At 36.1% G+C, this 23,836-nt stretch overlaps 1 protein-coding gene across 5 annotated transcripts in view; it reads left to right on the top strand.

Annotated features, from left to right (window-relative positions):
- The window catches only part of Zbtb20 (zinc finger and BTB domain containing 20), a 786,764-nt gene that overhangs the window by 325,202 nt on the left and 437,726 nt on the right, over nucleotides 1-23,836 (top strand). Inside the window, exon 5 of one of the 5 annotated variants that reach the window (XM_052158178.1) lies at nucleotides 13,364-13,399. The exons of the other annotated variants lie outside the window; for them this stretch is intronic. The gene's annotated coding sequence lies outside the window, so the exon portion shown is untranslated. The remainder of the gene's footprint in view (nucleotides 1-13,363; nucleotides 13,400-23,836) is intronic. 5 annotated transcript variants of the gene reach the window in all.

Here is a 23,836-nt window from a genome sequence, read left to right as displayed (position 1 = left end):
CTTATAGTTGGTGGGAGAAAGAAAGAAAATCATTTTAGTGGTGCATTCAGGTTGAGAAATACTATAAGGAAAGAGCTTTTTCATATTTTGGATCAAAATAAGCATTTTCCTAATAAAATCAGGTTTCTGGTGCCTCCTAAGTTTGGCAATCTGATGTTTTCTGTCAGTCTTAAGCATCATGTCTTCTGTGGGAGTGCCGAATGTGGTATCCTTGCAGCGTCCCAGTTTCTGCCATGCAGGTCCTCACAGAGGGCAGACCATTCCCTCCAATTTCACTTGCTTCCTTCACTGCAGTCTTTGGTGTCTGAAGTCAGACCTATGGGTTTACATGTCTGCATCCTTTGTCTGAGTCCTCCTAAGTTCTTTTTTGTTTGGTTGTTTTGTTTTGTTTTGAGAGAAATGGATACGATGGCAATTTGGCATCTTGGTTTTCTTGCTAATCAAGACTGAAAAATAAGTAATAGTTGCTAATTTTGTTGTAATTACAACAGTTCAAGCCTATAGACAGTAAGGTTTCAAAAAATAAGGGCATTCATTTTTAATTCTCAATACTTATCACTGTAATGGATAAATACACACACACACACACACACAAAGCTATTTTCTCAGTATGAATAAAAACATTTTAAAAAGTCAGAAATCTAAGATTACTTACTATAAAGAGCTATCTGGTAAGGGTTCTGGCACTTAGAAAAGGATAATGAAGAAAATAATTTGCTATAGACTATGCTTCTCTTCATAGTGGGCAAGGTGCCCGCCCCCTGCTCTTTTCCTACCTTGTTAACTTATATTTGCTTTCCTAACACAAAAGAGATGTACATATTCCATATATATCCGTTTTGGGTATGTCATTATCTTCAGGTGTTTTCTATGTAAATTCCGCATTATTTTTCATGTACTAGAATTGGCTTCAAAGGTAAAACCGCCCAGGTGGAGAGGAATTGGCCATGTCCATCTCTCCTGTTGCCTCTATGGTAGACTGTGTTTGAAGTAGTGAAGCAAGTAGGACCGTCGATGCTGGTTTATGAAGAGTCTTATACTCTTTTCATTGACTCAGCCGTCAGAACCAGTCCTCAGCACCATAAGACCACAATATTCTTTACCCTAGACTATCATAAAACATAACAGCAGCAAAGAGTGTCAAATAAGAAAAGAAAGGCAGGCAGGGCCTCTCCATCTGAAACCAGTAAGCTGGGGCATGGGCCGTGCACTCGGGTGTGCAGGCCATTGACTTCAAAGGCAGATGATTCTTCAGGGGAGTAGCCCTGACAGAAGAGCCCTGGATATAGAGGCTTACTGGGTTCATCTGAAGGCAGCATAAGCAATGATTTCTAGGGGACAAATCTCATTTTGGTACCACATAGTCTAAAATTAATGAATAAAGCAGAAATATGAACATAATATCAAAACTTCATTATCTGTACACATTTTTATACTATACTCTTCATTGCACCCCGTGGCCTGTATAGACAAATTTATTGGTTCACTTAATATTTACTATGGTGATTGACAAAAATAGTCCACTAAAAATTTCCATAGTTTTTCAGCTTACAGTTTTGAGGATAAAACCAAGAATCTGAACATGGAATTTAGACAAATCATCAGTGTGAATGGTGTTAAAATGTTGCTGGAGTCAGGTCTCATTTCTGTAGAGAACAGTTTTAAGGTGTAGGGACTGGAATAAAATTAAAATAATTTAAAATGCATTTGTTACCATACTAATTTATTTCATACTGCCTTTATTAAGTCTGTAATTTCACAATGCAAAGAGGGAAGTAGCAGAACTTTCATATGATTTTACCCATAGTTCGATCCTAGACCTATCCTAAAATCTGTTTCCCAGTTCAGTTTAATCACATGCCTGCTTTCCACTCCTATCTTAAAGAAGATCAAATCACTGTGTGCAAAATGCTAATAGCCTCTGTCTCTGTGCCCCAACCAAATGAATCAGTTGTGCTTTTGGAAATATCATTGGAAACTGTAGCATACAGAGAAGGAGAGAAATCGACTCAGGGGAATGTCAGTGTAGAACTCCAGGTATCAAAACGGTGTGCTCCTCAGATGTCTCTCTTCTCCATATAGTAATATGTACTGTGTCCTTCTTGTGAACAAAACATGTTCATGAACACCTATAGCAGGTAATTAAGGGGTTTTAAATCTTTTGGGTCAGTCTCCAAAAAACAGAATCATTAATTCATTCTTCAATTCCACCTGATGTTAAGAATATAAAAATGAGCTCTGAATTCTAAGCTGTATTTATAACTTTAGGTATAAGAAACTAACGCAGAACACAGATAATTACAAAATTACAAAATGTCTCCATGGAAAGAACTGTGTATTCAAGAGGATGCTTGGTGAGGTAAATCTAATTGTAATCATTATTAAAGCATTATTTCTGAGTTTGAGGAAAGCCTGGACCTCCTGAAATGTAGGCCTAAGGTAGGACACATTTCCCATATGGATAAACAGAGAATGCTGACAACCTTCTGCCATAAGGCCGAGCTCATTTCCTTTGTGGTTAATAATTATTAAAGCCCTGTTGCTGGTTAATCCACCTTTTAAATATTTTACAGTGTTCTTTACATAAGTAAAGAATATATGTCAACAATATCTTTTACTCCTAGACTATATTTTTTCCTGTTAAACCTTAACCTTATCTTTCTGTGTGGTATATTTTGTCTTATGTAATTATTAGTGGTTTAGAAGCAGTGAAAGCCTTGAAAATGGTTACTTTCTACAGCAATACTAAATTTCTAGATTGAAGAACAAATCCTTAGCATCCTTAGAATCCTAGGAAGTCAGTAAACCAGAACAGAGGTACTGGTTTGTTGTAATCATATTGTAAATTAGCCTTTTCAATAAATAGAGGAAATGTTAATACTAAGCCATAGAGAAGTAGGCTATGATATAAAGAAATGAAAATTATCTGTAATAATTCAGATAGAAGATATTACTATGGGAAAACACTATAGCAGCCAAGAAGCTTACGATTTTTTTTTCTTATCTTCTTATTTAGGAGATGAGTCTATGATTCATATTCAAGTTACAAAGTTGAAAAGTTAACTATATAGCCATCTAATTAAATACTTAATAGCCCAAGTAGGAAAGCTGAACCTGTGAGCCCTAATTCTTAGCCTCATTAACATATACGAACCACCTAATAGATGATCACAGTCTCCACCATAACCCTTTAAACTTTGTGCAGAGCCTCAGTTAATAGAAATATAAACAATATAGGTGACTCTCAGTCTGTTTACTTAATGTACCAGATACTTTTTAAAAGTTGTCATTGCTACTCACATCATTGCAACTATTATTCAAAAGATGAAACATTTCCATGCTCTAATGAAGAAACTGAGCCCCAGAAAGTACTTACAAGAGCATAACTCTGTGGGCCTCTCTTACTTGGTATTTTTTTTTTTTACCTGTTGCACTTTAGTATCATCCCAGCTCATGTGATCACACAATTTGTTATTTTTTAATGGTCAAAATGTCTTTAAAAACTGAAAAAAATGCTAAGAAAGTAAAGTTGCATTTACAAAGTATATCCTTTTTGTATAAAACTGACACATTGAATTCTGTCACATCACAGTATCATGCCGAGATAAATTAGCTTCAGAAACCCACGTGAAAGCTTGAGTCAATGTTCATGCAGAGGCCAGTTGTTTGTTTGTCTTTCTCGTTTTGATTTAGGATGTCATGTACTCACAGGATTTCCTCCAATTCTGTGTGTAGACAAGGCTGATCTTGAACTCCTGATTCCCTTGCCTCAATGTTCCAAATGGTAGGATTACCAGTGTGCACCACTCTGCCTGACTTGCTCATTATTGCATCCGTCTCTAGGACCGTTCTTCTGGGTGCTATTTAGGTTTCTATGTTCTACATGGTGTGACTTTATACATGTTCTACATGGTGTGACCTTATACATAACAATTGTAACACATTCTTTCCTATACTTCCTAAGAAAAAGGAATGTTGAGAGGTTGCCTTTAAAACTGAATTATGTTATTGTGTTTGCAAAGAAATATAATGGCTTTATGAGTCCTTCATTGATCATGGGAAGCTGGGAAGAGCTATACCTCTACATTTTTTTTTATCTCATGATGTGTATGTACTCAACACCCCAATAATATTACAAAAGATGGTGCCACTAACCTGGATGTAAACATGACTGAGAAGCCAATAGAAAGTAAAATGATAGCCGGGTGGTGGTGGCGCATGCCTGTAATCCCAGCACTTGGGAGACAGAGGCAGGCAGATTTCTGAGTTGGAGGCCAGCCTGGTCTACAGAGTGAGTTCCAGGACAGCCAGGGCTACACAGAGAAACCATGTCTTGGAAAAAAGAAAGAAAGAAATAAAGTAAAATGATTAAACCAATAAAAAGAAATAATTCAAGTGTTCTTTAAAAAATTGTGTTTATTAGGTTTTCTCTCTCAGGATGATCTTTATAGTGTGTGCGTGTGTGTGTGTGTGTGTGTGTGTGTGTGTGTGTGTATGTGTGTGTGTGTGTGTGTGTCTCATAAGGTTAAACATTATAAAAATTTAAAACAATAAACACTGAAAGATAATTAAAACTTAATCTTGTCTTCTGGTATTTCATGAGAAGTGAATTTGAGAATTTAGGAATTGGAGGCAATAAGACAGTAAGTTTGAAGTCAGATGAGGATCTGTAGTAAGCCTGCCAGAAAAAAAGAAGAGAAAACCAGAAGGCTGGACTGAGAAGAGAAATAAGTAAAAATATTTCTAAAACCAGGATTTTCAAAGGGACACACACACACACACACACACACATACTCAAGCACACATAGTCACACACACATAGAGTCACAGACACATACAATCATACACATACACATGGGACACCATGTCTCACTATAACCATGATCCTGAATTTCATTCCATATATCACTTTACAGCATTGCTTGTGAGAACTCTAGTTTCTGAGGATCCTGTTTTCATTTCTTGAGTTCAGCACCTACCCTAAAGCCACTGCCATTGGGCAATAATGCCCAATCAGAATGGATGCAAAGGGCCAGTGTAGAGCTGTCTGTGGTGCTCCATGAGCCACAGCTGCCCCTTTCCTTACTTCTTGAGTTTGAATTTCATGTGTTTCCAGGAAAACTCCTAGAGATTCTTTGCCTCCTCCATCAGTGTCTCATGTCACCCTTTCTGCTTTGCAGAAGGAAGGGATCACTGTCCTTTGTCTCAGCTTCTCTTTCAGGATATTATTAGTAGCCTAATATCAGAAAGTAACACAATTTCAAATTTTTAAAAAAAAATTATTACAAATTCTGAAGTTCCTCTGGAGACAAAAGAAGTTTACAACTTATATTTTGCTAAATATGTAATTCTGGCTCACTTTTGTTCTCAAAGTGGGGGTGGGGCGGGAACTTTGGTAAGTGGAAGGCAGGCTATCTTTCCTATTCAACACTGAAGAGATGCAATTAGGAAGGAACTCTCTGACCCTCTGAAACAGATTTCCAAGAAATTAGGCACATACATTGTCATAAGAAGTAAAGCTCTATATTTAAGTTCAGATTGTGCCACATTGGCATTAAGTGTGTCCCCCAATATCCCACAAGGCAATCTGAAAACACCATTCTGTGCCAGCTCAGAAAGACAAGGGAGGCCATGCTGAATCTTGATTCTTCCTGGGGAACATGAGACCAGAAGGCAGAATGAAGCTGGTCTTTTGCTCATGCAGATTCTTTGTTTGTTTGTTTGGTTGGTTGGTTGGTTGGTTTGGTTTGGTTTGGTTTGGTTTGGTTTGGTTTGATTTGGTTTGGTTTTTTCAAGACAGGGTTTCTCTGTGTAACTCTAGCTGTCCTGGAACTCACTCTGTAGACAAGGCTGGCCTCAAACTTAGAAATTCACCTGCCTCTGCCTCCCAAGTGCTGGGATTAAAGGTGTGCGCCACCACTGCGCAGCGCTCATGCAGATTCTTGAAGCTATAAACTTTTTTCCAAAGGGGTTTAAGAAAATATATTAGCTGCTTTCAGTTCCTTGCATCACAAGGTCTTGGTGTTTATCAAGGTCTTTTATTTTGTGGCAAGTGTACTAATTTAACCATAAAAAATTTTGTTCAAGTATATCTATGTTTCTTCTCAATTGTTCTTCCTTAAATAACTAAATACTGTAGGATTGAATTTTTTAATCAGTACTCAATATTTGGATAACACAACATTATTGCTATCAGTTTTGTGGATTTTTTTGTTTAAATTCATATAAATTAGAACTGGTAAGAATAGCATCTTGAAAGCCCAGGGCCTATGGAAACCCTGACTACCAGCTTAGTGAGTTAATGTGGACTCATGTAAGTTAGGAGTAACAACTAATCCTAGCAAACTATCGGGGCAGTGATGCTATGACACTGCCTCCAGCAGTGTTACAGTTCCTACTTGGAAAGCAGCCATTTTAATTGTGTTGAAGGTAGAGTGCCTGGTGATTTGACCTAGTCTTCCCCAATGGTGTTGTCGTAAGACAGTCTTCGTTGTCTGCAGAGGTTATTTTCCATCATCTTATACACAGTATGAGAAGAAGTTAAACGATGTACTTGATTATTTAGAGTTCTGTGGAATGAGAATGGTTCATAAATATCATAGATTCAGGTAGAAGGAGAGATCACTTAGAGGTCTCAGTAGGAATTGCTTTGTCCAAGCAGCTAGTGGTTTGAAATCCCTTTGGTTTTTTTTGGCTGCCATATAAGGAGTACTGTTCTTGCTAAGGGTGTTCACACATTGGAAACAATTACTGAGTCATACTGAGATATTACTTCTCTTAAACATTAATTTTTAAAGGTTGATACTATAACTTCTCTGAACAAATTAAAAACAAACCTCACGGGCAGTGATGGCACACACCTTTAATCCCAGCACTTGGGAGGCAGAGGCAGGCAGATTTCTGAGTTCCAGGCCAGCCTGGTCTACAGAGTGAGTTCTAGGTCAACTAGGGCTACACACAGAGATCATGTCTCAAAAAACAAAACAACAACAACAACAACAACAAAACTCATAGCTGTTTAGACTCCTATTAGGCACTAATTTTCTTGAGGGGAAGAAGTGAAGCTCATGAACTAATTTTCTTTCTCAGTCACTGAGAGGGCACTAGTTATGTCTTCAGTAAGTATAGACATCCTGTGTCAAAAGTCTGTTTTCCAAAGTAAGTTTAGTAAGTAATAATTTTATTAATTCAACTCCATTGTGACCATTATTAAAGACTGCATAGTCATTCGAACAGTAATTAATGGATGGAGCTGCTGACCTTCAAGGATGATCACAGTTTATGAAATGAAAAGAACAAATATTTTGAGTAATGAATCCTTTAAGTAAATGTGCTTTCTGCATGTATGTTCCTGTGAAGAAAGGCTGCAGACACTTCCCTTCACGCTCTCTACTTGGGGCATGTCTCAGGAGTCACAACATAGGACTTGGAGAAAGTTATTATAAGCTTTACTTTAATATTTTCTTGCTTAACTAGTTACAGTGAACATCTATTACTAAAGAAATTTTTAAATGAACCTATATTTTATATTACTGCTATCAAAGCTATCAGAGATTCCTTGTAAACAAGCTTGAGGGGAAATATCAATCCTCTGAATCAGAATGAGGCAAGAAGGAACTATATAATTTGAGGGACTATGTTGAGAATGGTCATGGTCTACTTCCTTTCAATAATAACCTACATGCATGAACAGAAGACATATGTATATTAATTTAAAACAGGGAAGTCCTAGCATGATGACCACAGCTGATGGTAAGAACATAGGCTTCTTTTCATGATATTGCAAGTTTTGCAAGGGGGAAAGAAAGGAGAAAGGAAGCTGGGAGAAGGAAACAGAAGGACGGAGGAAGGAGGAAGAAGGAAGAGAGAAAAAAAATCCCTTTTTTCCCGGATTAGAAAAGGACAGAGAGTGGGAAAGGTAGCTGACTTTGGGTATTCGGATATGGAGAATTTTCATTACATTTCACAATCTTGTTCTACAGGCATCCTACTGTAAGTGGATCTTCTTGGTTCTAGACAGCTAGTTAACATCCCTTTCAATAGAGATGCTAGTGACTTAGAAGTAACCCATTAGCCCTCTTCCGTCCCCCTATTCTTCCATCTGGGACTTGCAGGGAGTGGGGACCCAGAAAAGGGGAAATCATTTGCAATGTAAATAAAAATAAATAAATAAATAAATAAATAAATAAATAAATAGAAGTAACCCATTAGCAGTTGAGGCAAAGTCTAGGCTATGTGGCAATTGTGTTACCTAAACATTCAGGACAAGTGTCTAAACTTGCCGGATTGCCTGAAGCTATAGTTCTCTGCAGTGTTCTTTCAGTTGAGAAGACTTATTCAGGGAAGGGTATACCTCATGTGTTTGTTGTATGATACCTTTCTGTATATCCTGTCTTGGTAAGATGGACTCTATCTAGAACGATATTTAGATAAGTTCATATTTCTAAAGATATTTAATGAGATAAGAAAGAATCTAAATACTGTAAAGTGAGAATATAAAATTTAACACATAAAAAAAGCCATCATAGCAATTATCTTTGCAGCTTTTCATGATTCATGGTGTTGGTGTTTCAAACAATGTTTAAGTCTACATTTTAATCAAAAGGCTTATAGAGTTGATAACAAATGATGAAGCAACCTAGATGCCCATGAACAGATGGATAGAGGAGGGAATATTCTGATAAAGGAAATCTCTTTGCCACACCTAGATATTCTGCTTGAATTGATCAGGTGCAGTAGAATTTAGCTGTATGATAGGCCCTTGGAGAAAACAAATTCTTACTGAAATTAAGTTAATTCAAATTTATTATACATCTACATAAAAGAAAATGATCTTTCAGAGTGATGACTTCTTTTTGCCACAGAGACTAGTATGTTTTCTTTTCACTGTAAACAGTACATTTCTATGTATCCTTATATATATATATATATATTCATGTGATATTCACACCAACACACTTAGCTAATGACCTCCTAGAACATGTAATCAACATAGAAGTCACTATTACTGAAGTAATTAGATCTGAAGTGTGATTGACCAAACATAAGAAGTCATACTCTTAAGCTATTGTAAATGAAAAGCCTTCCTAAAATATGCCTTAATATAATTGATATTCAAAAGGTGGAAGCAACCCAAGGGTCCATCTGTGGACAAGCAGATAAGCAGAGTGCGGTTCATAGCAAGGATGCCATTCAGTTTTAAACAGAAATGAAATTCTCTCATATGCTACACCATGACTGAAAAGTCAAAACAGTAGATGCACAGCATGTGAACCAGCCAGGCCAGAAATCTAGACAGTTTCCGTGTACATAACATATAACATGCACACATTATTAGCAAGGAGAAGAAGAATGGGTTTTCTGAGAACTGGAGTGTGGACAGAGACGTTTCCATGTATGGAACAGAGATTCCATTCAGGACAGTTTTTAGAAAACTGGACATGTATGTTTGTGACAGTTAGATAACAGAGGGAATATACTAAATGGCACTGCACTGTAGAACTAAACACAATTAGCAAGTTTTATGTTTTGTTACTTTTTTTTAACCAGAAGGGGAATGCACTTGAAATTTTTGAGAAATTTTAGTGAAAGTGGAATGTGATTGCCTAGTTTAGAAGCACAACTGAGCTTCATACTCTGGAGAAGCACTAGAAGACTTAAGGTTATATTAATCTATTAACTTGAAGAACAGTCTCTACTTTGCTCCTGAGACTGATGTATTTAGGAACTACAACCCTGGCATTATCCTGATTCCCAAGCAGTAATGACTGTAACAAAGGTCAAGAGACTATAGTTTAACGAAGCAGACTTCTTTTCACCTGATGGAAAACACATGGAGGCTCTGCCCAGCTGTTTTCCATCTTGGCAGCTTATCCATCTCCAGCTTATGCTGGAGAGACCCATGATTATGTTGTAGCTCATATTTCTTCAGAAATTCAATATGGTATCAGCTGATCCTTTTGTTTTCTGAAGATGTTTTAACATTCATATTCACCTCAGAAATCACTTAATATAATGTTCTTTGCAATTCTGCATGTGTATATTCACACAGTAAGCACCATGACTATCAGGATACATCTTTTTACCCCAAAGGAAAACAGTTCTTTTACCCCAAAGAGCTCCAAGCTCATGTCCATATCTGTTTCCACCACTGATCCCAGAGACCTACAGGTCTTTTCTTATCACTGTGGTTTATCATTGTGGGACTTATTATGCAAGTGAACTCTAGCATGTAAAGACTTACTTTACTCAGCATACTCTCTAACATGTCAGCAATTTCTGTTCCGCAGAATTCTGAGTAGCATTTCTCTGTTAGATAGACCTCAAAATATTTATCCAAGCATTAGAGAAAGGCAGTTGCAGTTTTTCTATTTGGAGCAGTTATGAATAGAACTGCTACAAATTTTCACATAGATATTTTTTGTATAAAAACTAGTGGATTTTTTGTTTTGTTGCTGGTTTGTTTGTTTATTATAGACAATGGTCCCATTGTAGAATGATGACATGAAGTACAATATTCCACAAGGTTTGGAAGAGCACATGGGAAATTATTAGAGTGACAAGAAGATTGCAGGCCAGGGAAGGCTGTATAAGTTCTGAGATTATGGGTTTCTTCTTCTTTTCCTTCCTTCCTTCCTTCCTTCCTTCCTTCCTTCCTTCCTTCCTTCCTTCCTTCCTTCCTTCCTTCCTTCCTTCCTTCCTTCCTTCTTTCCTTCCTTCTTTCTTTCTTTTTTTAAAATATCCTTGCGTTTGGTTAGTGTTCTCAGTATTTTTTGTCTATTGAGATTTAAGAAAAAAACACTGTTTATACCTTGTAATGTTTTTCATATAGGTATATTGTTAAATGTACCCAAATCAATCAAATTGACACATCTGGCACATTATATAGTTACTTCCCTGTATTTTATAGGTGCTAAGAACAAATAAGTCATTAAGTCTTAGCAAATTTCAAATATACTCTCCAGTGTTATTCATAATGGTTGCCAGTCCATACATTCTGTCTCTATATTTTATTCATCTTCTAAGTAAGTTTATACTCTTTGGGCAGTTCCATACTTTAGCAGCTATATTATGGTCTGTGGAGGATTTCTGCTTTCATTAATCTGAATGCTATCTCCTTAAATTTTATATATGTGTTGTGAGATAAATGCCATGCAATTTTAGGTTTGTCTGTTATGACCACTAAATGTTTTCTTATCTTAGATACTTCAAATATTGGATATATTCCTTTGGCATAATAACATATTCTTGGGCCATTGGCTATATGCATATTCTAATATGCTTAAAACATGCTTAAAAGTGGGATTTTTGAATACCATACCAATTCTACTTTTAATTTTCCAAGAAACCTCTGTATTTTCTCCCATGATGGCTGTCTCAATTTCCATTCCTACCAAGGGTAATAAAAGTTCCCTTTTCTCACAAGCTGACCAGAATTTATCTGTATCTTTGGGATATCCCTTTATTCTTTATGTATGAAGTGATACCTCATTGTGGTTTTGATCAAATTTTCCTAGTAATTTTGAACAATCCCTCAATAATTGTGAATTAAAATTATTAATGCTATAAGAGTTTTGGAAGAAATAAAAGGAATTAGTTCTTCATATATGCATACTTCATACATACTAGTATGAATTGATTTTATGATTTTCTCTTAACTTGAAAACTGAAGTATAACTTTTTGAGACAATACAAAATTTAACTTAGAAAAGGGCACAGTTTTTAGAGATATAACAGTTTTTTTAGGACAAGTTTTATTTAGCACTTTCACATAATCTACTAATGTTACTTTGCAGCTTTTTAACGCTGACCTGAATAGGACTCTTATTCTACCCATAATTTCTATCAATTCATCAGACTTATTAGTGGATTGTTGGCTGCTTTGATTTATGGATGTGTTCAATTTTGCTTACCCTAATTGAGAACTTATGATGTTTGGTGTTAAATATAATGGAATTTTATAAAAATATAAGAGGTTGAATATTATAACTGATAAAGTAGATAATTTAAAATTTTTGTTCTAAGTAAGAGTAAGAAAACCTCTTCGGTATTAGAACAGAAAGTCTGCGTCTCCTGTGAGCTGCTTGATTTTCCCCTCTTAGAGAAGATTATTAGTGCTTCAACAAACTACTTGACAAACTCTCATAACTAGCCATAGGGGTTTTAATAATAATAATAACAACAATAATAAAGCAATATAAAAAGAAAATTTCACAAATTCACTTCCATTTTATATTGCTATTAGTTTAAGGTATGAAATATTAAGGTAGACTATAAAATTAAATTTAAAAAAACACTCCTCTATGGGAACACTCTTCTGTAAACTCTTTCTTTCTCTGCCTTTCTGATTCTCTCTTTGCATTGGACATACCAAATAATGCCTTTACAGCATAAAGATTTTCCACTATGATTATAGTTCAGGGACTTGTGGAACTGCAATATAACCTAAAACATTCTAAGAAAATAATAATTTGCAAAATCTAAATATTTTGCTGCAGTTCTTATATAATATAAGGATGATAGTGTTTGTGATGGTCTGTACTTCCTATCTAACTGAACAGTGCCAGTCAAGAGTACACTGCTGGCAAAGCAAGACACTCCCATCACATCCCTGGGATGCAGGAACACTAAGAAGTCAACCAGTACTCCAGGTTTGAGTTCTAGATCATGAGATTAGAAACTATTAATCCCAGGTGTTACTCGTGGGGACAAGAGTGGCTTCACATGGAATATTTGCAGTTTATATGATGACAGGATTGCCTTTGGCTTTGACTTATCAAAGTATTATTTTTTTTCTTTTTTTTTCAAAGTATTATTTTTATGCTGCTTATCAGTTACCGTATATTGCCAAAATGTACTTTTTATTGTATTTCAAATTTTATTAATAAAACAAATCATGTAGTTTTCACTCTGGTCATGTACATGCTTGCAGACTGTGTTAATTTTGTTTTCTGTACACAAGGTCTAGAATATACATTGTGTTCATTTTCATAGAACATATTTACCAATCCCTGATAGATAAGGAATTTAAAGCCTTCGGAAACTAAATGATGCCTTGGAGATAAAGATTCCATTGATTACCCAAGTTCAGAAGTGTACCTACTGTTGTTCTGTTTGCCTTGCAAGTGAGCTAGCTTCTCTTTTCCTTAGCTCCTTAACCCACAATACTGTTGTGAGAAGTGAGGACCTTCCACATGATCATTGTTGCCATAATTGTTACCTATTGTCATTCTTAGTGTCAGTGTGTTTAACTGATGGGTGGTCCGATAAGACCAAAACTCTCCTGATTTTTATAAGTGGGTAGAGCCATCATACTTCATCACATGAGAGAAAATTGGCATTTATTTTATTCTCATTTTTTTAGGGTGGTTTGTTCATCCCCTGTTAACTTCTCTATAAGGTAATGGAAAGACATTTTTTTTCTACTTTTGAATTACATTTGTGATTCCCAATATTAGTGGGAAAATTTAAAAACAGAGCATTTGCAGAACAGCTTCCAGAATAACCAGCCCTGAATCTAACAGGTTAGAGTGAAACCCTGTGGGTATCTCATTCTTCTATCCAGAGGACCATTTTACATATATAAGGCCCTATGGGCTGATTACATTTTTTTTAATAATTAAAGTACTAATTTTATGGTATTTTATGAAATAATGAAATGTTGTGTTTCCATTTATTTTTTCAGTGTTACTCACACAAAGCACATTTTCCAAGATTATTGATAATTTTTTGTCAAGCTACAAAGCTGTCATGCTGAACTACATGGAGCCTAGTGAGACTAGGCCCTAAACAGTGAGGCCAGGCCCTGAAGAGTGAGGCCAGGCCCTAAAAGAGCAGGTCCCTTGGTACAGAGGCTTTAGAGTCTTTTGACAACTCATTTTTTTGGTTTTTTTTATTTTATTTATTTATTTATTTATTTATTTATTTATTTATTTATTGTTTTGGTTTTGGTTTTGGTTTTGGTTTGGAAAAGGCCCACACCATTTTATTTCTCCCTAAGAGAATAAGGGAAAACCTATTTTCTTCTGTAATAAAATATACAAGTTTAGTTTCCCAAAAAGATCAACTGTGTGACTGACAGTTTCTAGGAAAGTGATTGTGAGAGGCCATAGGATAGAACATGAATTTTCAAAACGGTCACAACTAAAAGACCATCTCTAACCTTGCCTTATTAAAATGGCGAGAATTGGTGCTGCCAATAATTGCTTCCTGTGTGACTCCTTTCTTGTGTTTGCTCAATTTATAATAAAAATGTATCATAACATAAAAAGAAACACTAGGGCAGGAAAAGATGTGGTGATGTTTATTTTAAGAGAAATTAACTAGGTGTATTTGTTTTTGATATGACTGGAATTAAATATGTAGTTTAAAAGGCAAAATATAATAGCACATAGGATGAGTGAGACCCATATGCACCAGACTACTCTCTAAATAAACAGGAATGGATCAGAAGAAATTGAAGGTCAACATATGTCACTAGCACTTTATTTCTGTGTAAGTATAGTTTTGCTATTCTTTTCTAACAGTTTTAAGAATAGATAGGTTACAATTATTTGTTCTCATAACATCTAATATTTCACTCCCGTAACATAATTTTTATCACTGTGGAATTACTAATTAGATTGTATACTTTCTGGGGCACAGAGTCTATTCTGTCTTGATCACTGTAGTATCCAGCACAGTTCAGAATCTTCTAATAAAGAGGTCTCACATGGGTCTGAAAGAATGAATGCATAGATATTCACGAATGAATTTGTAAGGGGAATTATTATTTTATTTATCGGGCTGAGTGTTATTACAGGGCCATATGCATCAACTAATAGTAGGCCTTTCAAATATATCAGGAGAGGGCATGCCTTTGATGTGTATGTCACCCATCCACAGATGATTCCACTTATCTCTGCATATCAGCCAATTTGCACATTAAGGGTATAATGCTGTTTTTACAGAGATAAAGTATTTGCATCAAGACCTTGCTCAGATATTACCTTCTACTAAAATTACCTTCATTCCCCCAGCTATGAGTAATTGCTTCTTCTCTAATGATCTCCCACAACACATTATTGAGGACTCTTTGGACTAAATTTGCTTTCTGAGTTTTCAGTGGTTTATTTAGTTGTATCTGTCCCACACTGCACTTTGTTCCTGTGCTTTGAAAAATACTATTCAAGATAAATATTGGTGCACTAACACAGAAAAAATTTAACAGAAAATAATAACTTACGTATGTTGCAAATTATATATACATATATATGTATGTATACATATTTGTATATGTATTTATACATGTCTGTCTATCATCTATCTATCTATCTATCTATCTATCTATCTATCTATCTAAATACTTAGCGTACTTATCCAAAGCTCAAAGATGAGAAATCCATTCCCAATACTATCATATGCAGTCAGTTCAACTGCAACTCTGTTTGCAATTGAATAGGCATGCCTGTGAGACTTTTAGCTACTGTTCTTTTGAGCACTGCTGACTAGCATTTCCAATGTAGCCACTGTTGTCAATTAACTAGTTCAGGTATTCATAAACAATGCTTTCTCCTGAACAGTTTATTGAATAATAATTGATGGGACTATATTTGTTCCCAGGTAGAGCTCAGGACAATAGGTCAAAAGGACTCTGTAGAAAAATTCTTCCATAGAAGTGGAACAGTGGCTAAGATACTGGGAGGGGGCATATCAGTTGGCCTCTGCTTTCTAGAGTCAGAACCTTCATTTTCCTCTGTGAATATTCTCTCATTTTCTCTAAATGAAAAGTTGATGTACATGCTGCTAAGTGTCTTATCCTTCTTTGTTTTCCTTTTTGCCTTGTTTTGTTTTAAGATAGTTAGTATCCATAGTGTAGCCCAATTTGAAATATGAACATATCAGTCTTTGTGCCTCTTTAAGCCAGAATTGACTAGCATTTGAGCTTATACCCATTTGGTGTTTGATTTTTTTTCTAGTTTGTTTTTGTTTTCCTCTTACTCCACTTCCTCTTCCTCCTCCTCCACTTTGTTATGCTCTTCCTTTTCTTCTTCTGAGACAGTGACAATGTCTTGCTCTATATATCCCATGGGCCCCTTAAACTCAGTCTGTTGACTAGGTGGTCCAATCCTAGAGCTCGAATTAGAGTTGTGTGCTACCCTGGACCATTTAAAATGATAACAATGTCAGATTCAAGCCTATAAGCAAGACAAATGAGACCTATTTCTCATATCCTTTTTTATTTATACTATTACAGAATATTAGAATAAATTAATTTGATAGTACATTAGAAGACAATTTTTCAAAAGTCTTTTAAATTAGAAATTTTACTTCTGAAATAAAAGACTTGTCTATATTAGTAGTGTCAGCTAACCTTTATTGATTTCTAAGTACCAGGCCCTGCTCTAAGAAAGTTATGTGTAAAATTGCATTGATTTTCTTCACATTAACTCTTTTGGTGGATAAACTAAGGGAGAGAGAAGAAAATTTTTGAAAGGTGTATTTTTATTACATGTATGTGTTTAGGCATCTGTATGTAGGTATCTGCATGTGTTGCCTGAGTTGGTCAGAAGCATAAGATGCTTCAGAAGCTGGGATTACAAACAGTTGTAGGTGCAGGGAACCAAACTCAAGTCCTTGACAAGAGCAATATGCAGTGTTAACTACAGAGCCAACTCTCCAGTCCTGAAACGGGGGAAATGTCCAAGATTAAAATATGTGACAAAGTCAAGATTTAGTCCCTTGAAGTCTGATGCACAAGCTTTTAAACAATACATATAGTCCTCATGTCAAACTACAATTTATATTTAGATGACTTCTCCAAAGTCTTTATCTTTTCTCTGTTTTTAGAGATAAACTTCATTTTGTAGCAGATTTAAATGATTAATCATCATTCCATTTCCCTTTAAAGGTCTTTCAATTTACACATGCTCAGGGCATAAGAGTGCTTATTTAATATAAACAAATGGACAATTATGATATTAAAATATAGGAAGTTGTTTAAGATGATATACACCTGTCTAAATTGCCCATATGTTTAGACTGCTAATAATTGTTTGAAATAGTTGTTACTAACTTGTCCAGGAAGAACCAGGGTGCAGATCAGAGGATATGTTTCTGTTTAGAGCCATTGTCTATTCTTCTCTCCATCGCCAATATCCTTTCTGTTAATTCTGTTTTTCTCCTTTATTCTTCATGTGTACACATTTTATCTCAATCAAAATGTTAAAGTAGCCTTTATTTACATGCTAACATATTATCTCTTAATCTGTAAAATAAGGGATTGGCTTAGCTGATCATAAATCTCCAGGGAAATTTTATCATCTATATATTTTATGGAATCCCAATTTATTAAGAAAAAGTGTATAGTAATCTATAAGCAAGGCACATCAAAAACAGCCATTGATGTAGAACATTTTTATCCAGTAATTAAATTCCACTTGTATTTTTTTACAGACTTTTATTTTGAAAGTCACTAAGTTGCTTCCATAAAAAGAAAAGAACTGTGTGTGTTTTTTAAATGTCTAATGTATCTATATTAAGGGGGAATTCTGTAAACCTTTCCACTTTGAAAATGTCAGCTCATAATCAAGAAGTGTTTATTAAAAACTTTTAACAAAGTAACTGATCACCTAAGGCTTTGATTAATTCATGTCACAGAAACAAAGTGGCCAAGATGTATAGAATAACTTCTTATTCATTTACAGGAAATCCAAATTGTCTTTTTCTTCTAAAATCTTTTGCTCTTCACCTTTAAATCCCCATTCAACTCACCCCTACTCCAAGGGGGTGGAATTTTGCCACAAAATTCATCCTCCTATATTGACTATTAATAGTATAGGTACTTTAGGATCCTGATTTATGCTAAAGGAGCTAAGCAACTATTGTATTAAGATCTTAAAACTTCTTGTAGGTTTTAAAATGCTTGTCTCTTTAGCATCCGATGCTGTATTTTAAGATTTGCATATCTAAATAGACCAACTAGGATAGATTCTGGGCCTCTGTGTCAACTAGTTATTCTCAAAACTCCCTGAGTATAATAGAGCTAAGAGAAAGTAATTAAAGGAAGAACAGTGTCTCCTGCACACAAGGAAGTTGGCATAGGGCTATGATGATGAATGGAAGTTTTAACAAGTTCCCCCTGCATATTACTTTTAAAACCTCCATTTATATTTCATACCCAACGTAGGTATTGTATCCTACTAATAGTAAAGTACACTAGTGTTAAAATTGAGTAAAGTCATGACACATAATGAGTGTGAAGATGGAATTTACTCTTTAGCACAGCACCAGTGGAACTTGAAATGCCTCTGAAGTCCTGACACTTGAATTGCCTTAAGTCAATCTGGTAGTGACAGGAAATGGAAAAGAAAACACATGGGAACTCATATTCTTCGTGCTTCCTCAAGTGAAGGTGTGCAGAGAGAAAGACCAGACAGTATTTACTGCCTTGAGATATCTGCCATTGGGTATAATAATCATAAGTCAATTCTTTATTAAAATAACATTTTATTATTTATTTTTAAATATAATGGTAAATACAGTCTCTGTTTGTAGTCCTCTGTTATTAAGAGCAAGTAGTAGACAAATAATGCTCTTCCTTGTGTCTAGTCATCAGACTATTTTCTCCAGCTATTGATTTATCTAGTTGTTGCTTTTCAAATTTGTACAAAATACAGTCAGCATTTCTTACCGATTTTCTCCACTTTTTTATTTGTTGAATGATGCACAGCTTTTTAAACTTGCTAGAACGTGATTCCTTCATTTGCCCTAGTAGTCTAGGCTCATTATTTTGTAGGTCCAAAGATTAATGATTTGGTTGTTGAAATGCCCTGTACCTCAAAAGAATGATTGGGATTTGTATGTCTTCCCTCTTATTTTTTCTTTTTCTTTTCATTTTTCTTTTTTGCTTATATATGTGGTGTGTGTGTGTGTGTGTGTGTCTGTGTCTGTGTGTCATCTTTCTATCTATATGTATGCTTGTGTGTATGTTTGTGTGTTCATAGGTGTATGAATGCACACATATATGGAGATGAACATGCACTTATATCACCTATGTGTAAAGTCTCCAGTGTTGATAATAAATGTCCTCAATCCTTCTTAACCCTATTTATTTGAAACAAACTCTTTCACTGAACATGGAGCACACCATTTTGGTTAGTGTGGCTAGCCAGATAGCCAGAGAGTCTGCCTTCCTGCATAATGGAATTACTCATCAGCCCCTTCAACAACCCACCTTTACTGTTCTCAGTATCTGAATGTATAATTGGACAGCATGCATTTTCTTTTCTTGCTCAGCCATCTTCCCTGTACTTGCTTGAGCTTTTTGTTGCTGCAACTGTAACATATTTTTAATCATAATCTAGGGTAAGTGATATCCTAAGTGGTGTAGTTATACAAGTCATTCTGCTGCTGTATTTTCTTAACAAGCTTTAGTGTTTTAACACATCTAAGCATTGCTGAATTTAGGATACAATGTCACGTAAAATAAGCCAGACCCAGACAGACAAATAGAGCATGTTCTCACCCATAACTGAAAACAAACACACAAACAAACAAACAAAAAAGCAAGAAGCTCATAAAAAAAAAACCTGTTGATTTCACAGAAGGGGAAAGAGAAAGGGAGGTAAAGTCAAATGAAATGATGGATGCTGAAGTCATATGGAAAGAATAAAATAATGAAGAATAGAACAGTTTATTAGTTTCATAAAGATCTCAAAGAGATGATGTAATGGATCGTAAAATACATATATACAAGTTAAAGTGTAGGTTCAGATATTGATTACCCAGTTTTTTGATGTCTTCTGTGTATGTACTAACATTTGTATTGCATCCCATGAACAGGAAAATTAATGAGTTTCAGATATGAATTGTGTTATATCAATCATTAAAAATAGATTTACCTTTGGTCAGCTAAAGGAAGTTACTAGAAGTACAGGAAGAGGACCTTGATTTTTATAGTATAGTCTTCTCTTATCAACTGTAGTTGTATGTGGCTGGAGAGATAGCTCACCAGCTGAGAATGTTGGCTCTTCTCCCAGAGGACTGTGTTCAATTCCTAGCACTCACATGGTGTCTCACAACTGCCTGTAACCCCACTCAAGGGAATCTGATGCTCTCTTTTGGCCTCCATTTATACCTGGCATACACATAAGTACATAGATATACATGCTAGTAAGAAACCCAAACACATTAAAGATGTTTTAAAAAAATTTAGTACATATAAACTTTTTCACTAAAGTTCATTATATTGACAATTGAATCTGGAGAAATGGGTGGTTATATCTTACATACAAATGAACAGTTTAAGAGAAAATATAAACTTGTTGCCTTTCATCATGAAATACAATAACCTACCTGAGAAAGTTGAATCCTGCTTGCAGCCAACCAGCACACTGAGCATGGGGACTCCATTGAAGGAGTTAGGACAAGAACTGAAGGAGCTGAAGGGGTTTGCAACCTCATAGGAAGAGCAACAATATCAACCAACCAGACCCTCCCTCTCCGAGCTCCCAGCAACTAAAACCACCAACCAAAGAGTACACGTGGAGGGACACGTGGCTCCAGCTGCGTATGTAGATGAGGATGGCCTTATCCTCTGGAGGTTGGATGCCCCAGAGTAGGGTTATATACTAGGGTAGTGAGGTGGAAGTGGGTGGTGGGGGGGGAACACTCTCATAGAATTAGGGGGAGGGGCTTGGGATAGGGGGCTTGTGGATGGGAAACTGGGAAGGGGGATAAAATTTGAAATGTAAATAAATAAAATAACCAATGAAAAAGAAAGAAAGAAAGTAGAATCCTTTCATTTTCACTCTTGTTAAATGCGTTTGGTGCCCTTGTTGCCTTGGTATGATTGTTCTCAACCTGGGGTAGCTTGACTGCTCTTAAGAGCTTTGGTACAGCCGCATGGAACTTCATCTCCAGTGTTGACACCCTGATGTTTTCAGTGTATTTAGCCTGTTTGGATGATGTAGAAATTCTGATTAACATGGTTTGGAAACAGTTACCTCCTGTGTTCCTTTCCAATGGCTACTGTGTTAAGCTACTACCTTTGTCATGATATAAAGCTTATGTTCTTTATTCTCCAATAATTCTGCAGTTTACAAGTTTAAAGTCAAGAGTCCAGGTGTGAGGGTAGTGACACATTCTTTCTGGAAACTATAGGAGATAATGTTTCCTAGTTCTACTGACTGAAATATTTCTTGGTTATGGCCACATCACCCATTAGGGCAATATCTGGTTTCATAGTCACACTGTCTTGCCCTCTTCTGTCTATAGGCAACCTCTTGTAAAGAATGCATGGGATTTATGTGGTTGTATTTAGTGCCCATCTAGAAAATTCAAGAAAACATCTCCATGGAAAAATCCTCAGTCTCTTATTTTTAACCATATAAAATGGTATTTGTAGATAGAAGGATTAAGGTTTATGTATTTTGGAATAGAAATGTTCAAATAGTAGCATCAAGGTTTACATGTTTTGGAATAGGAATGTTCAATGCATTGTATTTGCCTGTGCAACCATTTCCTAACCCTTGTCTGACTCACTTCCTTTACTCTTCCTGTAGGTGAAAGATAGACAGGTGGGAGAAGCCTAAATGGGGGAGGTGAGGCTGGCAGAGGAACTGACTTTGATGTTTGCACCTTGATTTTTGTTACCAAACCAGTTGAACACATGCCATGACTTTAAGGCTTTCAGAAGTAGATAAAGCTAGCTCCTTGAACAATGCTCTACAGAGTTTTTTCACACGATTTCTTGACCCTGATTTTCATAATTGTCATTTTAATCATGAAGAGATCTAAAGAAACTCAAACTCAGTTCTGCCTTCCTCAGTATTAACCTCCGTTCATTGCTGCTGAAGCAGGGAGGGCACAAAGGCGAAGTCATCTGTCAGTTCTCTGTCACACTGCATTCAGAAAACCTGAGTGCTGTTACAATTGTTCTTCCTTCGATACAGAATGAGGAGGGACACTGCAGAAAGGTGGCTATGGGGTAAACATCTGGAAGAAATCACAATGCCAGGATCAAAGGGCTCCTTGTGCAGCCCAGAGGGTCCTCGAGTGCTCCTCAGAGCAAACAAACAATTCTCAGGATGAGTCACTGAATTTTTTTTTCTGCCAAAAGCCCACATGTGTTACAAGAGCTGAAGGAAAAGGGGTGGAGAAAGGAGAGAAAATGAAGTTAAAGGAGGCACAAAAAATGACTTTAAAAATCTGTATATGAATAAGAAAAATCATAACGTGATTACAATCTTTTCATATATGTGGCATTCTCAGCATTATACCACTTATGTTGCCCTAGCCTAGAGTAAAATTATGTACAGTCAAAATGTATTGCAGATCCCAAAACGAAAAGGTAGCAAAGGAAGGGCGGTGGAAGAGACTACAAGACTTTGAAACAACATATCTCTAATACATGAAAATTGGCAACAGAGAGTGAATCCGAAGTCAGTGGCCCACACCCTAGCCAGTGGCATTTTACTGAGGAAAAAAAGTTACTTATGAATCAGTACAGCCATGCTTTGTTCTGCATGAGTGTTTTAATAGAGCGAGTGTAATATAAGGATCAGGTGGGCTCATGGGAATGGAACAAAAGGTTTTGTAAAATTAAAGCAAAATAATTATAGCTCTAGGTGCAAAGCGAGAATACTCCAGCAGTTGATAGCGAGGACCTGCTCAGAGCGGGAGGGGGGGCACACTGGAAGGTTTTCTTTTTTTTTTTTTTCTTTCTTTTTTTTTTACTCACTAACAAAGGCTTTTAATAGGTAACAGTTGTAAAGCATCTTTGAAAGTAATTAATGCACCCACACAAAAATTTATTAAAATGAAAATTTAAGGAATTGTCTAAAATGAATTAATTAACAAAAAAAGAACATCATGCCTTTCTTATTTTTTAAAGAAGGAGAGAAGGTTAAGCAGAGCAGATTTTTGTGAGATTGCATTTTAAAATGTTCCTGGTTTATTTAGTATCTGAATAGCCCTTAAAGAGAGAGTTGGCGGGATTTATTATCCACTCCCTTTAGAAATACTAAATGGGGCCTGGCATAAAATGGGGATTAATTTGCCACGCATGAGCTTTACAACCCCTCAAAATGATGACATCTGTTTACAAACTGTCCAAAGTTTAGTAAGCTTGCAGAGACCTGTAGGAAGCAGAATAGGACATTCAGAGGCACAAATGGGTTTGTGCTGCTGCTCCCCTGGGCTCCCCCATCCTCCTGGGCCAGTAGAACTCTGCTTCTTGCAGCCCTGTGGAAGATGAGGGCAAATATGTGAGGGCCAGGGCTAGTCACTTTAACCAGAGACACTTCCTAACCAGTTGGGAGAGCACTGCCCTGATCCTGTTTCCTTAAGAACACTGAGCATTTGCTCTCCACCCTACTTCTTTTGCATTTGTTCTCTTCTGAGATACAATTACATTGCAAAGTATGTGCAGCCCACACGCGAGTTTACTCTTTGCTGAGAAAATGACTCCTAGCTGATTTAAAAAGTTTCTACTTTCAGAATGTTGCTGGCGGCTATACATCAAAAGCTTTAGGTCTGAACTTGTGTAAATCTCCTAGGATAAGGAATTCCAAACCTTCCAAGCTGCAAGTCCTTGGATACGACAGCCTTTCTTACAATATTGTCTTATTCTGTTAATGCAGTATTCTAGTGTTTTCCTTGAGGAAAATATTTCTGAACATCAATTCAGGTTAAGTATCATATGTAAGGAAGGGAGGTATGAAGACTGCCTCTAGGAGATACACAAGCTTCATAGTGATGACAGCACACTGAATTTACATATTATCTGCAGATATTTAATTGAATTACCTTTCCTTCAGTAGGTTTTAAATGTCCCTTATCATGCCTTTGTTATCAT

The sequence above is a fragment of the Apodemus sylvaticus genome, chromosome 15 (genome assembly GCF_947179515.1).
Source record: "Apodemus sylvaticus chromosome 15, mApoSyl1.1, whole genome shotgun sequence".
NCBI lineage: Eukaryota > Metazoa > Chordata > Mammalia > Rodentia > Muridae > Apodemus > Apodemus sylvaticus.
The sequence above is the reverse complement of the archived record's forward strand: the minus strand, read 5'-3'. Positions and strand labels throughout refer to the sequence as shown.